This window comes from Macrobrachium nipponense, chromosome 37 (assembly GCF_015104395.2).
Source record: "Macrobrachium nipponense isolate FS-2020 chromosome 37, ASM1510439v2, whole genome shotgun sequence".
Classification (NCBI taxonomy): domain Eukaryota; kingdom Metazoa; phylum Arthropoda; class Malacostraca; order Decapoda; family Palaemonidae; genus Macrobrachium; species Macrobrachium nipponense.
This window is the reverse complement of record NC_061097.1, coordinates 64,726,615-64,737,194: the sequence shown is the minus strand read 5'-3', so window position 1 is coordinate 64,737,194 and position 10,580 is coordinate 64,726,615.

Sequence of the window (10,580 nt, the reverse complement as noted above, 5' to 3'; positions counted from 1 at the left end):
TGTCCCTCGTTGTCGAGGGGAATTACGAATAAGAATGCAAATGTTTGTGCATTTTCCTTCCCTATGGACGAAAATCTAAAAAGGAAGTGGCTGCACGTTGTTAAAAGAAAAGAAGGATATACACCAACAAAGGACAGCAGGGTAGTGGCTCATTTTTGTACCTTGATTTTCAAATTACTGATTTGAACTCCAATAACCATTGTATTTATTCATGTCTTATTGATATTTCGTATATACTTGAGGTTATACGAAAATATCAGCAAGAAATTAATAATATATAAGGGACACTGGAATTCAACTCTGTCTGTTTGAAAGAACATACCTGCGATATATGTCTTGTTCGTTGTATGTTCATATCTTTTTATCTATATTTGTATGAATACAAAATACCTTTCAGTTTTCAACAAGATATAAAACTAGCAATATACAGAACGTCTGCTGAAATGTAGTTCATTTCATTGCAGGTGTGCGAGTTACATTTTCGTCTCGAGGATGTTGTATGGGAAGTTTCTCACTTTCACGACAAGAGTGGAAAAAAGATCACTCCACGACTTGCAAGTTAACTAAAGGAAATTTGACACGATAAACGTTTACAGCTTTGAAACACACAACACACAGCACATGCAATTATAGAGCTTACAAATGACTGTATTTCAGAACTGGAAATGGATTACATTCTCCAAGGGCAAATTCCAAACTGATAATCTGGAAGAACGATGTAATAGATACCGCCAGCTCTAGGGTTTGTAATTATAACATATCAGTACGTCAGGTTTTTTATCCGTGAAAAAACTAAGAATAATATCTATTCTCAGATACAATTTACCTCTCAATGGCAAGTCTGTTGATTTAGCTGAATTGAAGGAAATTAAGTGGGAAGAAATGAATTACAATGAGCACGTATATTTAGGGTACTTTGGTTTGAATATCGAGCAGAAAGATTTTGACGATTACTGCTTTTTTCTGTTGACAAGAAAATAAAATGTTTATTTTGCACAGAGCTTACGACGCATTCGAGCAATGAAGTTTTCCCCAAACTTATAATTATATAAAGTGTCAGCAGAGGGTTCTTTTATTAACAAACCAAGTGCTAATAACTGTGAACATTATCATATATAGTTATTTAATTCTAAGTAAAGTTACTGAAATTAAAATTTTCTATGGGACAATGAATCATCGAAATATTGCTTTGGCATTGACAATGAAAGCACTTCCAGACAATGACAGTGGATTTCCCACTGATGTATGTGATGCAGGTCATAGCACAGAAAAGATAGAAAAAAACGTTTGTTTGGGCATCACAAAATCATTATTGAACAATTTTTGTAGGAAATAAATTAACTTGTTGGCCCTTGGTAGAAGTGAAGAAAAAAAAGCTGCAAACTTTAACTTTCATGCCCGTTAATATATTTTTTCAACAGTGTTATTTTTTTATATTCATGATTATTGGTATTATTATTTTATTACTTTCTTCTGTAATAACACTGATTGTTTTTTCTTATACATTTTCTACTGAATAATAAGTTTTAATATAGAAACCTTTTTCCTTTCCCTGTCTTGATTACCACAGAAATTGGAAACTTCAAACATTTCATGGACAAAATGCTATTAGCAATAAGTAAGTTATTGGAGAATAGAAAGACAGTAGCAGTGACCATGGTGAAGGTCGCGCTCAGCTGCGACCATGACCTCAAGCTGGCTACGTCACAATCCAGTGACCAGGCCTCCTCTATAGTTGGCCGTGACTGTACTCCCTCTGCCTTCCTCGTGGCTCAGTGGATATTCCACCATTGGCCCTATAGTAGGAAGGTTCCCTGTTACCATTTCTCTCCCCATTTAGGCGGATCATTTCCCATTTGTCAGTTATGCCGGGTGCGCGGCTATGATTCCCACATTCTATCAACAATTCCTGGGTCCTGATTTTTCGGACCAAAAATGTTAAAGTGGAAGGGAAAGCAATGATTATATAAACAGTTCTCTCTCTCTCTCTCTCTTTCTTTGTGCGCGCGTACAAGGAGAGATAATCCGTAGGAAGTTTTGTCTTTGTTATGCACCCCGTCAATGATCTACACTCTACAGTAATCTAAATGAAATAATTGTAAAATCTTTGATAATTTCATGAACTTCAGCTGTTACATTAGAGATAACTTTTGTGGCTCCTTTCCTGCTTCTCTTATATATTACAAAAATGACGTCGCTTTGTTCCGTAGAGGTATTTTGTTACTTGTTATGCCTTTAACAACTTGGTTAAAGAAAAATCATCCGTCATGGTTTGGTTTACCCCCCAAAATTAATGTTAATATACTCAAAAGGACTGATGATTCTCGTATGAAGGTTCAAAGTTTGTTGGAATGGAAAAATAAATATTACTCAAAGGAACACTTTCAATTAATTTTCCTATTATCTTGCCTCAATTTTTGGTAAGAGAACTCCCCCCCCCCCCCCCCCTCTCCCACCCTCTCTCTCTCTCTCACTTTAAATCTGAACTATAAAGAGACTGGTATTTGATTGTGGAAAAGGTAATCATTTATCATGTAAGCGAATCAGATTAATTTGTTAAACATGGCCCAGCTTCATCTTTCTGTTATCTGTTATCCCTTCTATCTGAATAATGGAAACAACAAAGACATCTGTATTGAATTCCTGGAGTTTCATTTATTCAATGCTCAGGGCAAAAGAGACGATCGTCGAATACACACCTTCGCTTTGAGATGTTAAGAGGTATATTGGCTAATATATATATATATATATTAGGGCTTGTGCCTTGTATGATAAGGCGCCCTATGAGGTTAATGTTAGACTAGCGATAATCTTACGCTTAAGTCGGTTGGTATTGCACTTCCATCTTCAATGGAGTGTCTGGGGGTTTTGTAGATCACTTACGAAGTCGGTATTATCTGTTGGTTATTACGACGATGTGTTAAACTCATGGTGAGGAGGTTCTTGTGGCAAAACGGACGAAGTAATAAAAAATAGATATATTCTTGAAGTTTTACATGCTGAAGATCAGATATGATTGTACAAGTCTTCTATGACGATAGCTTGATCGCTTCTGCCAATGATGATGGCTAATCCTATTCCTCTACATGATAAAGCTTAGGTAAAGAGGTACAGGTCTTCTAATGTCGATAGCTAACTCTGTTCTGCTTGTCTACCATCTCTGTTACAAGTTATGAAGGAACAGACAGTAGTTCGAACATATGAACATACATACAAATGACATAGTTTCATACGAACACACAATCAAAATGAGACACGCTACAGATCACGTAGGCGGTAGTTGTCTCAAGCAGGGAGCTTGGACTAATGTTTATAAACAATTGAATGACTACAGGTGACGGCATGTCAACTTAGCCTACATACTTATTGTATACGTCATCTTTAGCGTCTCTAGTCTGATCACATTCCTGCAAGCAATCCGGTTGACCTCTTTAGTTTTAGACTTTTATATATATGGACTAACATTCCATATTTTTATTATGTAAACACTTACATCAGCTCGGTCAGCTACCAAAACCAACTACTGAATATTACTCAAACTTGACTTGCACTTGACTTATAGGAGTGTGATACAGACACTATGTGAATATATATAAATAAATAAAAATTCATTGTGTACATGAATTGATTCAAGTAATAAAATATAAAACAATGATATTGGTAAATAATAGTGATCACGTGATATATAATGATACAGTTTTTCACTTCATCTCATTAAGATACATATGCTACAGAAAATACTATGTACTTTGATAATTGCATAGAATGAAGATTAACATGATAAAAACATATTTAACTGATAAAAATTTTCATATATGAATTGATAACATTATTAATGTTTATGCTGATTGATTCGTTGATTTTTATGCTAAATGTTATATATCTGATTCATTAATCAATATACTAACTCATAAATAACTGCAGATATTGGTAAGATAAAAGGTAACAGATTGATTATAGGCTACCTGATTTGTTTATACATATGTATATGGATTCATATAATTATGATTAATATATGTGCACTTTAAATAGATTCCTATTGCGTACACGCAAAGATATATTTCGATTCCGTTATTTATGATCATTTATATATAGATTCCTAGTGCGTACACGCGAAAAATATATTTCGATTCTGTTAATTTATGATCATTTATATATAGATTCCTAGTGCGTACACGCAAAAAATATATTTCGATTCTGTTATTTATGATCATTTATATATATGGATACATGATACTTTATATATAGGATACATGACCGTAGGTTATACTCCTTCTACTTCACTTTTAACTAGCTTTCGAACAACTTTTCGTCCATTACACAGTTCCAGACAACCACCTTTAGCCAATGAAACGGCCTTTTTCAATGGTTAAAACAACAAGGGAAAATTTGCCTGGGCGGGTCCAACGTTCCATTTTGCGCTCATACTTATTCTCTGCATCCTAAGCTACACGATTACGTTCGCGATGAATAAAAAAACATCCCCAGCACGAGTCCTTCGCCAGCAAAGTAGAGTTGAATATCCTTCGGGTCGTAAACGTCGGAAGTATGTCCCTTTCGTAGTCGATTCCGACAGTCGCTGGAGCGTTCCGCATTAAAACGAGATTAACGACGAGATACGGTGTCGGTCGAAGAAGTCCATGAAATTCCTTTCACATTGTAGGCGGTTGTTACTTGACTGTAGTCGTCCGCTGCGACGAACGATTTTTTGAAGTTGCGATGTGAAACTCTCGTACTGCAGGATACTGTAACCAGGTTCCATAATCAGCCTGCAAGTTAAATTATACTTGTCACAAGGGCAAAGTAAATTCAGACAACATCCAAATACGGGAGGGGAGAGAGCCATTTAGACCAGACTTAACCCACATGAATTCGCTGATATTTGGAATTCAAAAGAGTCCGCTGTACAAACTTTTTGTTTTTTATCCATGGCATTAACAATGAGTGAACCTATCCAGGTCTATGATGACTGTAAAAATATCCATAATTATAACAAATAAACAGATATCAATACAAATCCCAAAGAAAATTCGATATTACTGGTAGTAAATTACTAGACAAAGAAGTGGAAAACGGAGCTATTTGTAAGATTGCCAGGCAACATAAGAGTCAAAGAGAAGATTAATCATGATTCTGTATTTCTCTATGCTAACTGAAATTAAGTTGTGATAAAAATCTGATCCTATGTGCCCTAACAAAAGTTTCATATTATTTTCAATCGTTTCGCGCATCCTCTGAGGTTAATTTTTTTAAACTTTATTAATAGGTAGGAGGTGCAACGAAAAAAACCCCTATGTAACTAATTTCTAAATAAACTTTGGGTTTTTCAAGAAAATGTGACATTTTCCCATGAATGTGATTTACCTGGATTGTAATAAGCTAATGTTGCAAGTAAATAATCCATATCCATATCGTGATACTTCTAAATGTCTATGAGGTTCAGAAAAAATTAATTAATTTTGATGTTATAGAAATTCTATTTCCTTATTTTGTTTATTAATTTTAAAATGATTGCAAGTTGCATTGCGCATACCGATAGACACCTGTACCTAACGTCTGCCTTGCCCCATGAGAAGTTCGGGCTAAGCATTCCTTTCTCCAGCAACCTGCTTTGCAGCGCGAGATGAAGCCTGTGTAAGCAGATTATTGAGGTTAAAAGGAACAAATGCTGATACGGCAATGATGACGTCGTCACTTGGCAGGAGATTGCTCTCAGCCAGCTAAGAGTACGTTACTTGCTGTAATAAATACGACTTTAGGATAAATTTTTTGTTTTTTAATACTCGACACATGAGAAGAATGTCTGAAAAAAAACAGTACCAAAATTGAACAATATATTAGTTTCATGTTGGAAAACTGCATGATTATGTTAAATTAAATATTCCTTATTGAAACTAAGGAAAAAGGTTTCCATACAAATTCTATATATATTATTAGCCCTGTATAAGATTCATATAGGATTATTTCATAGATAACATTTTCACTTCTAGACTTCCTGACTTTAAAATCTCTTTTATTTATTTTTATTTATTTATTTATTTTATTTTATTATTATTTATTATTATTATTATTTTTTATTTTTTCATTGACTACGAATATAAATCGCCGGGACAGACAATATGTCAGTAGGTTTTGGATATGTGTTTGAACTTTTAGCTTATTTGTCATTACTAAAGCGTTAAGTTAGAGTTCAAATCTTTACGCATATATATTTGGATATTTAATGGTTACGTTTTGCTTATTGATATTATCGTGATTCCTTTTTTATTATAAATTGTAACCCTTCCGACTTCTACGGAGTGTATTATATTGACTCCACTTGTATCCATATTTATTTTATTTTTTTTTATATTTATTTATTTATATATTTTTTTATATATATTTGATAAATTAATGGTTGGCTTGAATATGTGGAAAAGTGTTCTAGCGGCGTACCGTATAAGGCTACTTGCGGCATCAATTCTATAGATACAAGATATAAATGATAAAGGTATTTAAAACCGCGAGAACCGCTATAATCCAGTTCGGATCCAATATCACGAGTTGTAACTCGTAAGACATTGACACTTCCTATTTAATTATCCGTTATTCTACCCAAACCGATTGACTCTGGGCGGTGATAAAATATATTATTGGTTTTCTTAATGGAAAGGAATTCACACAACGTGTTAAGGAGATTATTATTGATTTACACCACCCGAGTCACAGATTATTATGTGTTGAATTCCATATTTACTGATTTAGCACTCATAAATATTCGTAACGCACTCAATTGCGGTGTTTGTTTTTAGTGCTATTAATTCTATATAACGTGTCAAGGACTATTAACACTAAGAAGTGTTTATTCCCTCTGTCAGACTCGTAATTCTGTTTAATAATTCTACGTATATTCTTTCAAGGATTGATTTGGCACAGGATAGGCCCTTAAAAACTGACAGGTGTCTTAGTGTATCCCTTGTTTTCATGACACGTGTTACAATTAGTTATGTGCTTTTTATATCTGTAAGCATTGTAGGCCAGTAAAACAGTGATTTGGCTTTCTGTGACATAGGAGGGAACCCTGGATGACGGAATGCAACCAGTTTATGACGATTGGTATGAGAGAGATTATTACTACTACCTGGTCGTTAGTCCTCTGCTGTGTTCTTCGGTTTTCCTCGTCACAGACCTACATATAACATTACATTTGATTACATTATTCTGATACACATACTATAAATATACTTTTTGCTTTAGGGTTTCTGCTCGAAGTGTTTATTGTTTTTTGCCTAGCCACTGACCCTGTTTCCGTTTTCAAAGTGTTTATTGTTTGGTGTTTATTGTTTTGCTTATCGCTGTTGACACTTGCTTTTGTCCAGTTTGTAACAGTTCTGCGCTCCGACCCAGATATTCAAATGCTCGCGATCTCTTGGGTTAAGGATTTTCTTGTTTAGAAACGGTTTTAACATAGGCACGGATGTTTCTTATATTTTTTAGTCTAATTAAAGGTTCTTTGCAGTATGGTGCGGGATTGCGGGATAATGCGTCAGCTATGATATTTGCTTTCCCAGGTAGATATCTTATCTTGGCTCCAAGACCTGAATGATCATTTGTCACAGAGTTCCTTTTGGACTGTGATTAAAGCCTTTGAAAAACTCGGTAAGTGACTCATGTTCGGTAAGGGCTTTATCAGGTAGCCATAGATTATGAACTTAAAATGTACTAGTGAGTTAAAGATACCTAGCCCTTCCTTGCCTATTACTGTATATTTACTTTCAGAGGGCTTTAGTTTACGTGAATAAAAAGCTATAGGAGAGAACTGATTCATATTGCTGAAGTAGTATCCCTCTTACCCCTTGGTCTGAGGCGTCTGTTGCAATAAAAAAAAATTCCTTATTTAAATCAGGGATTTTTAAGTTAGGTAAGCTGCATTATTCCGCTTTTAAGATATCGAACGCCTGTTGATGCTTTTTAGACCATAATCAATCTACGCTCTTCTTCGTAAGATCTGTTAAAGGAGCTGTCATGATTGAAGAGTTACATTTACATACGATTGTAATACCCACTACAGCGCCAAAGTGCTGTATCCCCTTTTACGTTAATAGGTACCGGAAAGTTATGAATAGCCGACACCTTACCATGGACTACTTTTAAGACCTTGACCATACACATAAACCATAGATAAACATGTTCAAAAAAACTCACATTTAGATATTTTACTCTGAGATTATTTGTCTTTGTCTCTGTAGCACTAGCTCTACTTTATGTGAATGTACTTCTAAGGTATTAGAAAAGATTACAAGATCATCCATATAGGCATGTAGGTTATCCCCTAAAAGTCTCCAAACACTATATTGTAATTGGGGTGCAACGTAAGCCGGAGGAATACGTAAAATTGATAATGTCCCCTGATGTGCTGAAAACGGTGTATGAGGTACAATCACTTTAGGTAATGGTATCTGGTAAAAGCCTTTAAGTAAGTCCAAGTTGGTGAAAAAAAAAAATTATTCTAACCTAACAGAGATAAGATGTCGTCGGTACATCGCACTGGAAACTATCGGGAGTCGTTTCCTTGTTTAAGCGACAGAATCTACGCAGATACGCCAAGTCCGAGTCTTTTATGGCATGACATTTGAGTTATATGGCTTATTTGATTTCCTAATGACTCCTATTACTAACTTTTTTGTTCAACTTCGTCATTTATCTCTATTTTGAAATTTCATTGAGAATCTATACGAAGAACGTAAATAGCTTTATGTTTGTCCTTAGACCGTGTTTTGTGTTAAATTACATCCGTTTTTCCAGAGATCACTCGCCAGTGGAGAAACTTCCTGGTATTCAGGTAGAAAATAAAAAAAAATAAAAAAAAATTCTGCTGAATCACCTCTGCTTGAATGACTTTACGGATATTACTTTAGATAGATTATCAGAGAGATTCATCCACTACTGGTTGGGCGGGATTAAAAATTAGCAACAATAAAAGAAATGCGATATTTATATGTATAGGTTTTTTGTGGATTACTATATTAACTTGTTTGCAGCGAGTCAACCGTGTCCTAGGGCTTTGTTCGCGGAAATCGTTATATTTCAGAGTGTCGGGAAGGAGGATTAATTTCATTTCCCAGCAAAGTCTTTTTTACAGCACTAAGACATTCGAGGGTGATGCTTCTCGAGATTTTGCGTGCAAAGTGCGACTGCAGTTGTGGGAGAATTCTGTTGGGTCATTTGAAACAATGTTACGATTTATGAGACAAATGTATAGTTCCTTTATATAAGTTATTATTTGATTAACTGTCTCATTTTTGTTCAAACGGATTTTAATATGTTTGAAGGTTTATAGGATTTTCCTTTTGATGAAAACACGCCTTATTTTGCAGGATGTAAGATAATATTTTGTATACCCCTAGATGGATCTTACAATTACACTAGATACAGATCAATGTTTTTTATAACTATAGAGGTATCTGTAAACGCTCGCTTATCCGGACTTCTCATTAGGGAAGTTCGAACAACAGACAGTGAGTCCGTAAATACAGGATATTACGTGTACTAAAGGAATAAACAAGATATTCTAATTTTTACGGCGCGTACAGTCGGGCTTTATCCACCACTACTTATAATAACTTACGTATTAAAAAAAAACGAAAACCTGCTCTGATTACTTTATACGGTCGTGTGTTTCATAGGAAAAACCTAAACCTTTTTAATTCAAAAAGATATCGGTATGTATTGATCTAACATCGCTTTTCCCCACTCTGCTAGAGTCGCTTATTGTGTGGAATTTGCTTTTGCTTTGAAAACTTCGGCAGTTTTGACTAACCTTGACCGCTTGACTAGGTGACACAGTAACCGAGTTTGCTTGTTGATTCTGAACGGGCTACTGTTTCTATTTCTTTTTGTAATAATTAGGATCCTCTCTTTATTACCATCGGCAATGTATTGTGTGTTTTTAGCATTATGTTGCTGGTTACGTATAAAGCAATGAATGACGAACTATTAGGAACTGAGCGATTACTAATAAGACAAGTTATCACTACTGCATTCCATATTAACTGTTTGTACTTCATTCTTTGCTAAAATTTGAAATAGTGAGGGATCCTGGTCAGCGCATTTAGTTCCTGATGAAAGTTTTTTACAGACATGTTTTTCCTTGCAATCCAGCCATATTTTAAAGTTAAGTTGAGTCATTGAGGTTCGATATTTATACAACTCAAAAAACTCAAGGCTAAAACTGCGATTGGGACTTTGCAAAGGAGCATTTATTGTCATGACCCGAAATAGTGTTACCTCTAATTTATATAGATTTGTACGGTGTTCCACTTGTTTTTTTGTGTGTTTTCTAATCACTACGGTGCTTAACGACCCTATCCATGCATCTGTATAAATACAGACGTCCACTGCGTAAACGCATATTCACTGTTTATATGATTTGTTACGTAAGGGATTAATAATCACCCCAAAATGATAAAATTAACATAGTATATGATTATGATATTTCAGTAGAACTTCTGGAAACAGACACTCAAAGATAAAAACTCGCAGTAGCGAAATCTCAATGATGTAGATAATTTCTGTAAAAAAGTAAGATTAGAATGTCTCGT